This window comes from Myotis daubentonii, chromosome 2 (genome assembly GCF_963259705.1).
Source record: "Myotis daubentonii chromosome 2, mMyoDau2.1, whole genome shotgun sequence".
Taxonomy (NCBI): domain Eukaryota; kingdom Metazoa; phylum Chordata; class Mammalia; order Chiroptera; family Vespertilionidae; genus Myotis; species Myotis daubentonii.
The window spans coordinates 179,545,810-179,564,251 of NC_081841.1; the positions used below are offsets into that span (position 1 = coordinate 179,545,810).

Consider the following 18,442-nt stretch of genomic DNA (forward strand, 5'->3'; position numbering starts at 1 on the left):
TCCAGAAAAGCACCTTATTAGCGTTATTTTAAAAAAATCCTTGACACACTTTCAGAAGCAACTTTATACCCCCCCCCCCCCGATTCCTTTTTATAAAAAAGAAGTTAAATTACCTTTAGGGATTCTATGTGAGGCTTTTTTCTTTTTTATATAAGGCCCTGCAAGCATTGAATGGGAGTGATTTCATGAAGATTTGTTTGATGCAACAGTGCAGTCATAAGGTTTATTTGCACCACTTGTGCTATTATCTGTGCCTTGTATATTTAAAGTGCCTGCTTATCCTTTTTAACATTGACAGTGCATTACTGAGGGAAGCATATAATATATCGTTTGTGATATTTAAATGTCAAACACTTGCTCATCCAGCTAGAGTCCAGCTGTATATAACTGCTCCCCTTAAATCTGTCTTATCTGTGCCTCAGTTGGAAATGTCAATTAAAGACTCTAATCTCATTAGAAAGGCTGAGTGACAATGCATGATATTCACATTTATTTGTCAAATTATGTTTCTCTGCCACATTTTGATGTTTTAATTAAATATGCTTTGGCAGCATTTTTACTGATGGAGACAACTCTCTAAAGCAGTCTTTCTTTTTTAAACTTAAAAAAATATGTTTTTATTGATTTTTAGAGAGAGAAGAAGGGGGAAGAGGAGAAACAGAGAGAGAGACATCAATGTGAAAGAAAATCATCAATTGGTTACCTCCCATACATGCCCTGACCTGGGATCAAACCAGCAACCTGGTAGGTATGTGCCCTGACCAGGATTCAAACCTGCAACTTCCTCACCAACTGAGCACTCGGCCAGGGTTAAAGCAGTCTCTTTTCTATTGCAGGTGCATTAAGACATTGTAAGACCATGAATGCTAGCTGGAATTATTTCATCATAGGTTTAATACATTCATAATTCACTTATTGTTGTCAATTTCTTCCAAGAAACTGCTAACCAAAGCATTGTGGAAGTAGGACTGATAGCCATTCGTACTAATGGGTTTTGGTTTATTTGTCTATGTCATTGTGTTGTTGTGAAACAATCTTTGGTCCTAGGGAAATATTCTCACATCATATGCTTAACTTCTAGTAGTTGTACTGGACTAATGCTGGCATAAGAAAGAATCTGGTTTGGCTCAGTGGATAGAGTGTCAGCCCACATACTGAAGAGTCCCTGCGTCAATTCCAGTCAAGGGCACGTACCTCTGTTGCAGTCTCGATCCCCAGCCCTGGTCAGGGTGCATATGGGAGGCAACCAATCGATATGTCTCTCACACATCAATGTTTCTCTCTCTCCCCATCTCTCCCACTCTGTCTAAAAATCAATGGAAAGATATCCTCAGATGAAGATTAACCAAAAAATAAACAACAAAAAAAGTAAAACCCTTACTTTTTTGTAGGGGTGAAAACCTTCATAATGATAGCAAAACCTAAACAATCCCTAAGCCATTTAGCATAATAAATCACCAATACTACCTTATCTTCAGTTTATAAACACTTTGCAATATAAGAATTACTAACCACAGAGGATCTGAAAACAACTGAAATGTGAGTGTATAGATTTGAAGGCTAGAGTTTGTTTTTAATAGAAGCAGGCATTTCTATGCCACATTACTCTGCATACCTTTCTAATTGAAATGATCTTTGTATACTGAGAAATCTGAAAGGTCGCATTGAGAGCTAAGCCATTTCCTATAAGCACATTAATATTTATGTATGTAGAAATAATTAAGCATTTGTAATTTTGGAGAAAGTATGTTTGGGTGTAATAGGTTAAACACTGATTTCACACATACATTAATTATTCCAACAACTAAACTATTTTTCCTAGAGTTAAAAGTTCTGTAGTTTCTATTACATAGAGTTTTGAGGAACCATGGTAAAATAATTATCTTTTCTCCTCATATCTCTTTAGTATTTTGATTTTCCCCTAATATTTCTTTTCACTGATTTGTACATGGACTCATCAAAAGGTGGTGTGTTTTAAATTACATATTACGTATCTGGAAATACTGTGTGGAGGGGCAATAGAAATGTCTAATTTTTGAACTGTATTAAGTCTCTGAATTAAATGTAATCATTACTATTAGAGACCATCCAATGCTTTAGAAATGAAGTCTTCACCTGCAATCAGAGATTTAAGTGGAATCAGGCCTAGGAGACTTGTGTGGCTGATTTTAGAGGCTTCTCCAAAACTCAAGCCTACGAACTAAGTTCTCAGTGTGCACACAGCAGTGAGGGTTATGCCAGTTGATGCTAGAAATGGGTTTTCTCCCAAAGGTAGCATGTTGCTAATAGAAGACAAAACTTTGAATGACTCCTGGATTTGAAGTATTCCCATTGTGTTGTCATCCCTGCACTTAACATCCTTTCATACCCTTGACACCTGAACTGACAGCCTTAACCTGTTACCACTTGCTAGCACAGCTCCAAGACATGAAATGTACAGCTAATTACACTGCACTCCATGGCAGTGTATGACAGACTGCTGGGTGCTGGCAGAAGACACATCCAAGCAAGAGGTACTAGATGTACTTATGAGCTGCTTGCCAGGACAGCCATAGTAGAAAAATGCTGTGTGTACACGTGTGTGTGTGTGTGTGTGTGTGTGTGTGTAATATACAGGTTATGGCAGAAGTAGGTTTACAGTTGTGAATATGCAAAACAGTTTATTCTTGTATTATTATTTATTAATTATTATATTATTTTCTATGTGAACAACTGTAAATCTACTTTTGCCCACCCTGTACATTTAATACATATGTGGCTGTGGGTGTATGTGTGAGTGTAAACACACAACACAAACATATTTGCACAGCATTATTTTTATTTGCTTATTTTGCTTGCAGCAAAAACATGTGGGTGAAAAATGTGATCAATACATCAAATGAGTATTCGGTACACAGCCCACAGAAGTGATCTATTTGGCAGGGGCTAGCTCTCTTCATCTGACAGTCTTCTATTTTTAATAGATAAGTATCATTTAACTATTATTCTCTCTGCCATGATTCTAAAACAAGCCCATGGAAAGTGATAACGCAGGTCAAACCAATCATTTTGGCACTAAGTAGACCAGAAATTGATTATTTTATTTAAGACAAAAGGATTTATATGTGGATAGTTTATTTCTCTCATTACCTCATTCTTGTTCTTTTTTGTGCTAAAAAAAGTTAGAAATAGGATGACTGATTGTGAAAGGATGGTTAATTCTTAAATATCTGGCATAGGAATATGTGCCGAGCCTCCTATATAATAATAGGCTAATATGCAAATAAACCAAACAGCAGAACAACCATACAACCGGTCACTTTGACATGCGCTGACCACTAGGGAGTGTGTGCGGAACATGGCGGGCCTTGGCTGCAGTGGTATGGTGGAGCAGTTGAGCAGGGGTGCCAGAACAAGGAGAGGAGCTGATCGCTGTCATCAGGGCGAGCCTCTGGTGGTTACTGAAAATTCTTTGCTCGTGCACACCACGATCTCACCCGGCACTTGCACCTGTTGCTGGTGTTGGCCCCACTCGCACCCACTGCCAGTGCCCAGTGCTGGTCCCAATCACTCGGTACCATCAGTAGGTGCAAGTGGCGGCTGCCAGCCCTGATCACCCTGAGGTCTTCTCTACCTCCCCCTACTCCTGAGGGGCAATCGGGGCAGCAGCCACCACTTGCACCCACTGATGGTGCTGGCCCCAGTGGGAGTGATTGGGGCCTGCGCCATCAGCTCATGGGAGTGGCGGCGGTGGGAGTGGGGCTGCTGGCAAATAGGGGACCAGGGGCTTCAGTGGGAGGGGCCAGGCAGGGGCACAGAGGATGGGCCAAGACCTGCCCCTGTGCCTAACGCAGCCTCGCGGCCCGCAGTTCCTTTCAAGGTGCACGAATTCGTGCACTGGGCCCCTAGTCAATAATATTTGAGGCATCATGCAGTTGGGATCTTCCATTCTGTGGGAGTGAGACAGAATAGAATTATGTAGGAATTATGTCCACCCATCTAACACTGTATCTCTTCCATGATGGGGTTAAAATGGAAAATAAGTAGAATTATATCTCAAATAATTAAAATATAATTTTTTTAATATATATTTTATTGAGTTTTTACAGAGAGGAAGGAAGAGGGATAGAGAGTTAGAAACATCAGTGAGAGAGAAACATCGAACAGCTACCTCCTGCACACCTCCTACTGGGGATGTGCCCGCAACCAAGGTACATGCCCTTGACCGGAATCGAACCTGGGACCCTTCAGTCCACAGGCTGATGCTCTATCCACCGAGCCAAATTGGTCAAGGCTAAAATATAATTTTTTGAACTCAGACAGACCTTGGGAAAGATGACAAGTACTGCATTTTATTTCTGTTTTCCCTCATTGACCCAGAATAATTTCCCAGATCTTCCAAGGAACTGAGAAACGTAGCCCACATCTGTGTCATGTTGTCTAACTCCCGACCAAATTGTAAGGGCCAGAGAGTAATTCAGAGAATGAGCTGTTCATTTAAGATGCTGAGTTAATGACAGTGGCAGACAAAATTGCAGGTATATAGTATCAGGGTTATATTTTAAAACTGAAAATAATTTCATTTTTGGAGTGTACAACTTTACTCACCTAAGTTACTACTTACCCATTGGAAAAGTAACCCATCATTACATTTTCATATCAGGAGGAAGGCGTTTGCCTGCAGTTACACACAACACATCATCACACTTTCTCATTACCATAAACATCTCTTCCAATTTGGGGTCTCATTTTCTTTACAAACACAGCTTGAAAAACTTCCTCTTTGCCAGATTATTCAAGTAAATGATGATCTTTCAAGCCAGGAAAATAACTGTCACAAGTGAAAAAACATTTTTATTGATGTGAAACTCAAGATTGTGGTTTAGCCCACAGCAATGCACATATTTTCCTTTAATAATTACAGCTTATTACCTGTGTAAATAGTGCTGAAATGGTGCTTAGTCCATACTGCGTAGAGGCCAAAGCCATCTAAAAATGTCTTGAGTTATGGTAGTTTTCTATCAAAGGCAAGGCAACTGAACCTATTCAGGCTTAATGTTCCATTTTGTGTTGGCTAGGCACGTCTGAGAAGGATTGATAGTCATTTTTTTATTGCTGCTGTTATTGTTTTAATTTAGTACATCTAATAACTTCCATTCCTAAGACACTGAATGCGCAAGACAGCCCCTTCCATCAAGAAGCTCATGATCTGTGCAACTAAATAATAAAACAGAAAAGGCTCCTTGATAAAGCAAGCACGCTTACAGTCAAGAAAAGTTAAAATGCCATATGTTTGTTCCAGTTCTCTAATCGTTGTCCGTATGTAAAATTATAGCTCTGGAGCTTAATTTTTTTTTTATTGCGGAAACAGGCTTAGAAGATAACTCTGGATAACACTGGTGTTGAGAAATGGGATTCGCAGCCATATGTTATAGATACATTTTATTTGGCATCTATTGTGTATAGTTACTTTTTATGCCATTTCCCATTGCAGAGTCCAACGCATGTGGTAATCAGATATAGTGAAGTCTGGATTTGGGTATTTAATATTTACGAGAGATAAAAGCACAATTTAATGTAAGCATGCTTACTGCTCCCTTCCCTCCAAGCTCCCCCTTTTTTCCTTCCCGTCAAAGAAACATTGAGCAAATACCAAATACATTCTGAAGCAGCCAGAAGAACATTTATTTATTTTTTTTACAAATATGATGGTAAAATGTTCATTTTGTGAGTACTTTCGGTATAACAAATAGACAAAATAATTCTGTTAAAAAGTAATCTGTGTCATGAGACAAATTTACACCCTCCACCTCCAGTGAATATATTATCTCTATCCACAGTAGAATATGTGTGTGGTTTCAAAACAGGCAATTAAAAGTTTCCTTGGGGTGGAAACTTCTGGGTTTAGGGTGGGATTCCACGCTGCAACACATGGTGTGTTCTTTTTTTGTGATTTGGTCACAGTTGGCTGAAAGTCAATTACTTTGAATTTGGGCAACTTATGTTTGTAACACATCTAGACAGGGTGAATTTGAAGAATGATTACAATATGCAGAATGTCTCTAAACATGCTCACAGTTGAACTCACTTTGGTATTTTAGATTTGTAGGCAATGAAGGGCAGAAATGATTATATATTTCCAACTCACATATGAGCCAATCTCTGAAAAATTTGAAACACTTTCCATCTCTAAAATGATCTTGTAGTTTGCATGTCAATCCAAGAGGCAGTTCACACGATGGGCTGGATGGATCGAAATATTATCCCAGGAGAGGGCAGTCATGCTGGTTGGTAGCTTTGGGACTAGAGGAGTAAAAGTTCGGGGGCGGGGAGCGGGGAATGGCAAAGATTAAGACCCCTCTGTATTTTTAGGGGCATGGGTAATAAATGAAGAAGCAAAAGCCAGTGAGCCATGATGATTGGCAATACAATTGATCCCTAAAAATTGACTAAGACAATGAATGAGATAGTCAAACCATGATTTACTCCTTCATATCATTTGTCTAATAGATCTATTGACTCTCCAGCTCCAGTTTTGTCAACCAAACCCTTTTAAACTTCTGCCTAGTGGTACTAAGCTATGCTGTAGGAATTCATCTGAATGCTGTGTTTTTATGTGTAAATAAAATTTGTTTTTCTATTTTAATGAATTTTGTTGTTTGTGGTTTATGTGGCTTCCTCCAGCTGGTAGCATAGAGGCAGGATGAGTTTAGTCCAGATCTTAATGATGACAGACCCTGTTCTCACTGCCAGCCCTGCTGAGTGCCCTGCACCCACCTCATCTTGACATGGCCCAGGCTGCCCTACCACAGCCTCCACCCCCAGAACCAGGCCAGGATAGCCTGCCTGGAAGGAGGCCCCAGTCCTATCCCCGGCCCCTGGCCCCTCTATATCTGCCACTGGAAGGTGTGAGGCCCCTGAGAAGATGCTGGACCCACGGATCCCCTCAGGACATAGACAGTATGTAAGTGGCAGGAATTGGAGAGGGGGGCAAGATGGTTACCTTCTCCCCAATAAAGCTATTTCATCCTTTCCATTTTGGGATGGAATGAGGCCTGCTCCTCTGTGTATCCCTGTCTCCCCAAAGCTCCCTCCTGATGATGGGTGTCAACTGAGGGGAAGCAGGGGCACAGCCTCCCTCCACTGAGCCCCATTACCTAATAATCTGGAATATGTTACCTTCAGATGTTACCTTCAGGTGTTACCTTCTTTTCACTTGTACTTTATGCAGAACGGCTCCTATGAGGGCTGAAAGCAGAGAGAAGTGAGGGCCTGTGGAGTAGGGGGAGTTCATGCACCCCTTCTTCCCCAGAAGGGATGGGCTCAGGTTAGTTTGGGGTTGGAGGCTCCTTCACTCTGCCGCAGGCATGGGAGAGTTCTCTCCCACCCCTCTGTCCTCCCAACTTAGGTTGTACTTTCCAAGAAGGTGATTGCCCCTATGCTTGTCCCATCTCCAGAACAAAACATGTTGATCATGTGCAGTATTTCTCACTCTGCTTAGAAGCCAGCATAATTGGGAGTAACGCTGTCTCTCTCTCTCTCTCTCTCTCTCTCTCTCTCTCTCTCTCTCTCTCTCTCCCCCTCATACACACACACACACACACACACACACACACACACACACAGAGCATCTCTAGCCTCAGTGAGCAGAGGGTGCAGGAGGGACCAAGCGTCTCAGCCCCCATCATTTCACCAGGCAGCTGAGATGCAGAGAAGTCCAGTGACTCATCTAAGGTCACACAAGAGTGGGTGACTAAGCTGGGGTGTAAGTGCCCAAGGCAGGGCTGTAGTGCCCCATCCTAGCCCTCCCTCCCCACACAGTAGCTCAGAGCCTCCCAACCAAATCAGGGGCTACTGGAGTCTGGGGCCAGGCCACTGGCAGCCTCATGTCTGCATCTGCATCTACCTGTACAACGGGTCCTAGGAACGTGGCCTCCAGCGACACCAGATCTCCTCCGCCTCCCTAACCTCCATGACCTCCATATCCAGGTAGTCGGGGATTGAAAAGCCAGACCGGAGCCACAGTGTCATCAGAGCCCACGCCACCACCTACTAGTGCTACACATGGTGCTGGAGGCACTGCAAGCAGGAGAGCAGCACCTGGACCCCTTGGTGGTGGCCATCAAGGTTTATGTCCTGCGGAAATTCCCTATGGTAGATGCCATTGGCTCAATGGCCTGAGGAAGTGGGCCCTGGACGCTGCTCTGCAATGCGTCCTCCTTGTCAGGCCCACCAACTCCAAGGCCAAGGGGGACACTGGCAGCTTCAAATTAGTTCCCAAGAACACAAAACAATCCAGCCAGAAAGACACCCACCATGTCAGCCCCCCAGAGACCTGATGAGGCCATGGAGGAGGCCCCCAGGAAAAGTAGCCAGAACAAAGACAGAGAGGTGAGACTGCACAAGGCCAGGAAGGGCCCCGACAGTCAGGCACGGCCACAAAGGCCCCTCCTGGTGTCAGAGGATCCCTTGGGTTAAAGGTAGAGAGAATAGCCCGGCAGATGCCAAGGCCTACAGGAGGCACAAAGCTGGACTCAAAATTAAAAAAAACCCATGGTTACCAAGGGCCAGAATGGTATAGCTTCACCAACCAAAAAGAAGACTAAGGACAAGGTCCCTAAAGAGGACGCTGCTCAGGGAGCCAAGGAAGAGTCGAAAGCCAAGGCTGCTGCTGCCCCTAAGAACAGTGGGTCCAAGATGATAGCTGTACCCAGAAGACAGAAGTCCCCAAGGGCCCATGAAGACCTGGCATGCCTATCAAGGCCTCATCACCCACAGGGGCCAGTATGAAGGCAGAAGGCAAGAATTAGAGGTGGAGGTAGAGAGAGACTAAGATTCTGATTGGAGTTTTTATTCCCCAACTAAACATCACTCTATTTATTTCACTGTAACCTACTTATCAATAAAGAAATTTTCCCCCTCCAAAAAATAAATAAATAAATAAATAAATAAATGGACAGGCACAATTTCTCAGCTTATAGTTAGTAAAAGGGTCTCCCAAAAAAAGTGGTTCACTTGGTTGCTTCTTCATCAGGAATACCAGTTGGTTTGTGGATTTGTTTTTCTTTTTGGTAATTGTGTGGTTGGTTGGCATATAGAAGTAAGCATAAATATGAAGAAGAAAACAGAGTCCAATTTTGGGCCCATCTTCCTAGAAAGAGGAACACTGATTCCTCGATTATTATTTGCTATTCAGCACTCTGAAGTTTGTTTTATTTTTCTGTCAATAGATACTTGTTGAGAAATATGATACTAACTTCAAATGATGCTGGCCATCGGCACCTTCTTTTTATTATAATATGCAACATCCAATTTTGATTTTCTATCAGTGTTGATAATTCAGCTATTTTATAAACCAGCTATTAGACTGAACATTCACAGGGAATACAAAAAGGGAAAATTGGCTCATTTTGAGAAAAGCCCTAGGTGTCCTTTAGTTGATCATGTTTTGAATTACAGCGAAGAAAACTTGTGATGGATGCTATGGACAGAAATCACCTCTTCAGCACTGACAATTGCAATGTCATAGCTCTGAGGTATTTGACACAACCCTCACAAAGGGGGCTTCATACGATCCCACCATATTAGATTTAAGAACATGAATGAATCTTTGAATTAAATAAAATAAAACTGTAAATAAAAAAATTATCCTTAAGAAAAGGACTGGCAACTAAGAACCGATGGACTGTGAACATTAGGCGAAAGTACAAGAATGCTAGAGCATTTGGTTTCATTACTAAGGTTGTAATTTATATGCAGGCGTAGTAGGCTGTGTATGATTTACTATTCAAAATGTAATCAAGTCATCTTTGTTTGATAGATTGGTATTTTGAGTTTTCATAACAAAAGCTTTCCAAGACACTATTGCATGACTCCCTTCCGACTTGGTATTTGAAACCAGATAATGGACTGTCTTATAAATACAACACACACATCTCCAGTGTGCTCCCCGGGACCTTCATGGATCATCTGAAATGAAAGTCATCTCCCAGGCCAGAAGGGAATACTGAGGAAGTCCTATTGGCTCTGGTATCTTGCAATGTTTACCTCCATTTACCTGAGCAGAGATTACCCTTCAAGCGCTGTCAAGGACTTCTGAAATTGTTGAAATGCATTTTGGGATCACTTTTCAAAGCGCCTCTGTGCAGAGATCATTACTCTGCATGGAAACTACACAGGAACAGTGAAATAAGAAAACCTATTCCAAACACACGGGAAGGTCTTGTCCCTTGTGAAATGAATGCCCTCAAGAGATGTAAGAAAGTAACCTGAATATGGCTTTCATTCTTATTGTCACTGCTCAGCTATGATAGATTCCACATTTTTCAATTCTGAAATTGGGAATAAATGACTACCTAATAGATTATTATAGGGAAATAGAAAAAAATAAAGTGTCTAACACAGTCCTGGCACACAGCAACCCTCTATAGTTTCCAGTTCCCTTTTGGTCCCAAGGAGAATTCATCACCTTGGTCAACTACCAAGGTGAAGGCACAACAGCAAATTCTACATCAGAAAGTAATAAATCAAAACATATGATTAGTAGCCTTTAATGGATCTGCTTCATTTCACATCTCAGCAAAATGTTTATTTCAAATTAATGTGTCCTGACATAAGGAGGGGGTGTTTTCAGCCAAAATATTTAATTTGCAGCTGTCTTGTGATTGATAAGTTGTCAGAGGGCCATGTGTAAATGATTGCTCTGGTGACAGGCTACTGCAGATAAGGGATTTAAAGTGGGCTGCTAACTGTAAGACTGGTAGCATGCTTCCATATGCCCCTCCCCTTGCTCATCTGAACTCCATAGTTTCTCAAATTGTTGGTCAATGAAGGAACCCCATTGGACCTTTTCTTACAACTGGTAGGCATATAGAAAGAACAGAAGGAGGGGATAATTGGTTGGTATTGAAATAAATATATTATAATTTAAGTTTTTTACTTTGTAAGATAGCAAGATTGGCCTAGCATATTTTGATATTGCTAGCCAGCTCAGGCAACTCTTAGTTTTTCTTTCCTTTCCTTTCTTTCTTTTCTCACTATTTTCCTTTTTCCTTTTTCTTCACCTTTTCTCATCCTATATTATTGGAACAACCTGAATACTAACTCAGCAGAGAGAAAATTTTAAAGAAAAATAATAAATTTGATGGATGTATGCTCTAAAGAAATTAACTCTTATGTGGATATCTGCTCTTAATCAAAGGACTAGTTCCTCTCATTTAAATCTTATTCTAATAAATCGCCATTTGGTAGGTATTAATATTTTAACTCTATATTGGAAAAAATGGTGGGAGAAGTGAAACAATGTAAACTCAAGGTCACACAACTTGCAAGTGAGAGAAATAGCATTTGGACTTGAGTCTAAGCCTAAATACAGCGTACTTTTACTTCAACTGCCCTCACTGAACTAACTCATGTTTATCATGACTTAGAAAAAGACTAATACTTTGGACTGCTAAACATTGTTCATCCAATAATCGTCTATGATTGAAATTTTTAGATTCATTCAAACAAGTATTTCTAGGAAAGAAATAATTTTGTTATTTCTGCAGGGCTGTGTAGCCTTGGGGGCTTATTTCATAGTATATTTAAGGATGCTTGCCACTATTGGGATGACGACAGATTCCTGAATCTGTGGGGAACTTTAATCACAGATTGCTTTCAGAGAGCTTGTGCAAATCCTGAAGATTGAAATAATTAAACTACATTAAGATGCCATACTGAATGATTCAAAGAGCAACTATTTCTATATGAATATTAATAATGTTTCATGGAATAACAGATGTTCATTTTTCATTTCTTTCTTTTTCTGGCATAGCTATTATTGGTAAAATTCGTAAGCAAAAATGTATATTTTTCCATTCACTTATTTACTAATTCCAGTCTCCTGTTAATTCTTTTGTGTTTTATTTATCTGATGTCTGTATTCAGAATTATGTAAATCTAATTACTACTCTCAAAAATTACTGTGTAGGAGGAGAGCTGTTGTTGTTAGAGTGGTGCTTTGTCAAATGTGCTATTTGAGGGCTGGTCTATATTTACCAAGCCCATGTTGGAATCTGTGTTTGAAAACGCCATTTGTGGCCAAATAATAATCCCTATTTGAAAAATGAAGTTTCATACTCAGGTACAATGGCACTCAATATTTGATATCCATCCACAATCCTAATTCATAATTTCATTTTAATGATCTAAGATTAAATTGACCCTTCATATATTACTTCACTTTTATGTCGGTAAGGCTGCTTGTAAAGTTTATTGTTCTGTTTCACCTGTGTTTTTTTTTTTTAATGTGGAAACAGATTCCAGCCTTATCATTGAGTATATAACAACCTCTCTAATGTCAGATATATGTGATTTTGTTGTGTCAAAAATATTTAGTTAGAGTGGGTGGAGGTTGACGAGGGCATAGAGGGGATAGAAGGCAATGTAAAAAATAAAATAAAATAAAATTAAAAAAAAATAGCTCGGTTCTTTAGAGTTGCATTGGAGTTCCTGCATACTCCAAATTGTTTCAGCTATTTATTTTCGAGGTAAAATGATGATTGGCTCTAAGCACAACTTGGGGAAAATTAGGCAGAGCTAGTGTGTGTGACCTCATGGAGGTTAAAGCCAGAACAACTGCTTTCATATTCACATTCTCAATCTCTGAACATCTTTCATTTGGAAATTGGCTCCAGCCCTGTCACACAGACTCATCTTTAAATTAAAGTTACACAGGCCGAGATATGACCCTTAATACACATTCACTGCTGCCCTCAGCAGCCATTTATAACCCACAGACCTAAAACCCTAAAAGCAAGTGAGCTTAAGCAGTAATATCCTTCTCATAGCTGCAGGCAGTCATATCTTCTTTCCCTGTACATAGTTTTAAATCTTATGGGGTAAAACAACTTTATCAAAATAAGGGATACACACACACACACACACACACACACACACACACACATCTGCACAGAGACAACATCTTCCTAGAAGCTCTGGGTTGGGAGCTTTTTTGGCTCAACAACTCAGCTATTTACTGCTTGATAGCATACCAGCTACTTGCTTAAACAGGTCTACCAACGAGAAAGCCCATTTCATCTAAGGATACTATTGTTATTTTTTCTTAATTTACCTTTCATTATTATTTTTAATTTGTTTTAATTTTAACATTCTTTTTTATGTTGGCCAGGAAAAAAAATTTCTCTCCCTTTAGATTATGCTCATCAGCTACCATGCATGCTTGAAGACAACGGTACAATGCCTTTACACTAAAACCAGGAGGGAAAATGGTTTTGATAGCAGGGTTCTACTAGCTAGTGGTTATCTTTGGACAGTGAAATGATGGGTTAGTTTACTTATTTTGGGAGTGTTTTATATTATACTCTGATATTCTCTGGTGTAATATGTTTTTTATGCTTTTTAAGTGTGATACACAAAAACAAACAGAAAACACCATTTGTGGCCTACTCAGTACTGAATCATGCAAGTTTATTACATAAGACCTTTTAAATACTTTATTTCTAATGAGCAGTGGACTAAGATTGCATTAGCCTTTTTGGTGACAGTACTTTTTGCTGCATCCTATTGAACTTATTGGCAGTCTAGGTGCCTCTAAACTACTTTTCATTTGTATGACCCTAAGGCATACCTTCTTCGCTTAGGACCTCACCAAAGCTTTAAATCAATTCTTTTTATTTGAACAGCCCCTCATGTACATTGTCAACATTTTTTTGTGTGAATGCTGATTTTTACCTTAATATTTGAAACCTAAACTAATACATTTGTTAGCCCTAAAAGTAAAAAGAAACGACTTGGGTCCCTTGCTTGACATCTTACCATATCTGGGTCTGTGTATGAGAGAAAGAAAGATTATCCACTGTAAGGAAGATGATGTCTTCATTCCTCCCTGCTCCAAAGGGACTGCTTGTTACACTGGAAAAGGTCATCTGCACAATTGTTTCCTTTTGGCCTAAAATAGATGACACATTTCCCTAGAGTGAATGATTCACTCTTGTTTTGTTGGGTTTAAGCTAGATCATGATTTAATGAGTGTAAATTCCTTACTCCTGTAAGACAAGGACATTTGAATGTCAGGGTCCTATTTTAGTTCACCAGAAGAAACAATGGAGCTGGTGGAAATTTACCTTCTGGAATGACATGGTCACAATTTAAGGGTGATGGTTTACTTACAGAGTTGTTGGATCATCATAATAAGCAGAACAATTTTATTTTAACTGAATATGGGAGAAGAAACATGTAGGATAATAATCAGCTATTTTAAATAGTTGGGTGGATCTGTCAATCAAAATTACCATCTAACAAAAGAAGTACTATACTTACCAGAGTCACAACATTTCTATCATGACAACTGGCATGGTGTATTATTAAATCCAGCCTTTCACTTTGTTTTCATTTCATCTAAGACACTACGCACAATTTGAGACAGGTGAAATGTTAATTACTGGTCTGAAGCTGCAGAGAATGACTCATTGAATAATGTGGTAGCTCATTGAGATTCTACATTATGTATAGACAAATCCTAATCATGGTATTTAAGGATAAAGCTAGAAGAGGCTGGATTTTAAATAATGGTTGGAAGTGGTTAAATACATATATTTAACTTGCTTTAGATTTTCTTTTGTTTTTCTGAGCATAAAAATTAAATCTGATATACAAAACTGACAGAGCTGGGAAGGAAAGTCAATCAAAATTTAATACTCAGAGCACTTTACTGAATACTGGGCTCTTGGAAATAAAAAGGAGGTCCCCATGTCCAAATTATGTATAATTTAATGACAGAGATATGAAAGATGCAAGAATTACCTCTAAGCAAAGAAAATAATATGTAGTCTAGGCAATGGATTTAAGAGTAGAGGTTGGATCAAGATTATCATTGGATTTCGCTAACAGATGAACAGAGAGAATGTGAAGAGAAAGATGATCAGAGGAACAGTAAGAATGACTGTGTTATAGCTACAAAATTAAATGTCTAGGTGAAGTAAATTAGAGGCAATATTGGTTGTCTGTTTTATTTTAGTTGTAGGGAAGAATCATAAACGTAGAAGAGACCATTAAGTACATTCCCTTCATGTCAAAAGCTCTCTGCAGTCATCCCAGCAAGATAATGCAAAAGGAATCTGCTTTATTTATGATTTTTCTGCCTGTATTCATAGTCTTTCAGACAAAGTATTCTGGTGGTTTCATGTTCAGAATGGCCCTTTGAGGACATTTCCAGATAGTTCAGTTGGTACTTTTTAAAGGAAATACTGCCAATGAGTACACAGATGAGCCACATCAATAATATTAACCAATAAAACACATTCCTACCTTACTTTTAAAATCTGATATTGAAACTATGAGGACATAATGAGGATAGCCCACTTCTTTCTTGCTGATACCAGCTTGGGCACCAGCACAGCTATATCAAACCTGCTGTCTACTTCTCTCCTGCAAATCTATAAAACAAATCATTTGCTTGTATATATAGAAAAAGGAAACTTGGAGATTTTCCCTGGCCAGTGTGTCTCAGTGGTTGGAGGGTCAGCCCGCAGACAGAAGGGTCTCCAGGTTGGATTCCTGGTCAAGGACACTCATCTGGGTTGCAGGTTCACTCCCCATCTCTAATGGGGCACATGTGGGAGGCAACCAGTCCGTGTGTCTCTCTTATCTCTCTCTCTCTCTCTCTCTCTCTCTCTCTCTCTCTCTCTCTCTCTCTCCCCCCCCCCCCCCCACTCTCTGAAAAGCAATGGAAAAATTATCCTCAGGAGAGAATTAACCGGAAAAATAAAAGAAATTTGGGGGATTCAATCTTTTAATTTCAGAAAGTGTCCAAGAGGAATAAAACAAAGATCATTGGATTTGAATTTCTTAGAGGGGCTTTTAAATATCTCCCTACCATGAGTATTCAAGTTCACAAGACATATTAGTTAGATATGGAGCAAAGGGAGTGAGAAATGAAGGGTGTAAATGACTTGGGCAAGTCAATAAAAATCTGTGAGTCTCAGTTTCTACAACAGGAATGATATTCTGGAAAGTATTTTTAAACTATAGACGGTACTACTCTTATTTTCTTCTCTGTGGCTTTGGCTTTTAGTTTAGCCCATTCAATAGTTTAAGACTTCTTTCTTTGTCTAATACAATGATTCAACTATAGGATCTTCAAGGTCCAGTCTCTCCCAGTTTTAAAATATTTGCTCTCGGCATTGCTTACATTCACATTAAAATCAAATTCTAATACAGCGCAGAAGCTCTGTTACCAGAGTTTCTGCTTCCAAATAACAAGCCATGCGTATCTATGAGATAGTTTCCACTAAAGACTAACTTTTCTAAATGATCTATTGACATTGGCATCGTCCATCATTGATTCTTTTACTTGGCTTGCTTTAGAACTGTATTTAACAAATGGCACTGAGAACTTTTAGTATTAACCTGCAAAGCAGCTCTGCTCATTTGCATCTGCTAAGGTTGTGAGAAGAGTAACCAACCTGTAATTTTCTAGTGCATCCTAATTAAAAATGGAGAATGAAAATAATGTTATGCTCTCATCAGAGGCACTTAGCTTGATTGAGCGCTTGCTTTATGTTCAGCATAAAATCGCTGCAAATATTTTCACATGTCTACAGTAAGGATAACAAAGAAAATGCAGCAAATTCTCAGGCATCAGTGTTACCACTGCTCATTGGCAATCGTTCTATTATATTCTGTTTGCTGTTTGTTGAGATTATTTACTTCACCACTGGGGCACTTAAAGGATGCTATAGTATATCTTCTGTTATAAAAGAATTTGGCTTAAACATGCTGGTATTAGTTCCTGCCCTCAAAGTAGTTCTAAGTAGGCACTTGTAATCTGCCCTAAATATCTCAAGCAACTCTACAACCTGCCCCAAAGTAAACAGAGGTCAGTGGGTTATAATAGCATACAGTGAGCCTGTCTCTCATACACATCAGGTAGTATTCTGCACCTGAATTCCTACAGTGTCTGCCCGTTGTCTCCATAATAAATCCCAGCCCAGAAGTCCTTCGGTTCTTCATACAAGTTCTGGATCTAATCTGGATAGTGTATGGGACTCATTCCCAAACCAGTCTGTCCTCAACATCTTGCCGAGGGAAAACATCAGTAGTTAGATCAGTCAGATTGATGTGGATGCCTCCAGTGGCAAGATAATTATAAATTAGCAAGGTATGATTCGGTCAGGAGCAAACACCAGATATTGAGATTGTTGAATCTATGTAGAAGCAATATTTCTGATACGTGATTTTTGGACTGGAACACCTGGTGTTCCCCTGGGCAGGATGGTTCCCGGATTCTTTGTTGGCTAGAGTTGAAGAATGAATCCACAGACAGAAGATGGTATAGCAAAGGTAGAGATTATTGAAGAACAAGTACAGACTCCCATGTGGGGAAGTGTAAAGAGTCCCCCCCCCCACCCCAGACTTCCTGTCTCCACCATTTACAAAGGTTGCAAGTCCCTGTGTTCTGATATCCCTTCTGATTTTTTAATATTCCCTTGTGAATTGGTTACTGTAGTAACTCCAGAAGACCCTCCTCCCTCATTGTCCTCCTATTCCTTCTTCCTCCTTCTTTATTTTATAAATATAGACCTTTTGGCTACTCCTAGCCCCCTTTCTTATGTAAATGTAACTGTTGCCACTTCCTTGTGTTAGGGAAATATACCTTCTCCTAGTTTCCCTTGTCTTATAGAAATGTAACTTCTCCCAGTCTGTAGGCCTTTATTTTTTCCATGGGCCCCAATTCTAAAAATTCCCTAAACCTGCCTTTATTCCCCTAAAATTCCTATTTCATTTCTTAAATTCTATATTGAAATTAAGATGTGGCTCTTGAGTTGGATACTCTGAGGCCTGGGCTGAAAAGCAGGCTAAGAAACCAGGTCCACAGGGAGATTTTAGTCAGGAGATTAACTAAGCTATATAGGTAACCTGTGGTCTCTATCAGGGATGGGAAGGGAGCTGTTAAGGATCTGTTTGCCTGGGATCCCATGAGGTACTATCTGGCCTCTTTTCAGAAACTGTTTAAGCAAATAATTTTGTTTAAAAATTATATTAAGGCCTTAAAAAATAGACGTTATTTTAGAGCTATTTTAGGTTTATAGCAAAACTGAACAGAACATACAGAAATTTCCCACATACTCCCTGTCCCTACACATGTACAGCCCCCACCAGAGTGGCAATTCATTACTATTGATGAACCTACATTGGCACATCATTATGACCCAAAGTCCACAGTTTACATTAGGATTCACTCTTGGTGTTACATGTTCTATGAGTTTGGACGAATGGCATGTAGCCATCATTACCATATCATACAAAAATGTTTCATTGCCCTCAAAAGCCTCTGTGCTCCACCAAGTCTTTTCTCCTTCCCCTATAACAGTGGTTCTCAACCTTCCTAATGCCACGACCCTTTAATACCGTTCCTCATGTTGTGGTGACCCCCAACCATAAAATTATTTTCGTTGCTACT

General features: G+C 39.7%; 1 protein-coding gene and 1 pseudogene across 1 annotated transcript in view; both read left to right on the forward strand.

Moving 5' to 3' along the window:
- Positions 1-18,442, forward strand: part of HS6ST3 (heparan sulfate 6-O-sulfotransferase 3) — a 703,200-nt gene that overhangs the window by 565,409 nt on the left and 119,349 nt on the right. The window lies entirely within an intron of this gene.
- Positions 7,866-8,789, forward strand: LOC132225918 (histone H1.8-like; annotated as a pseudogene).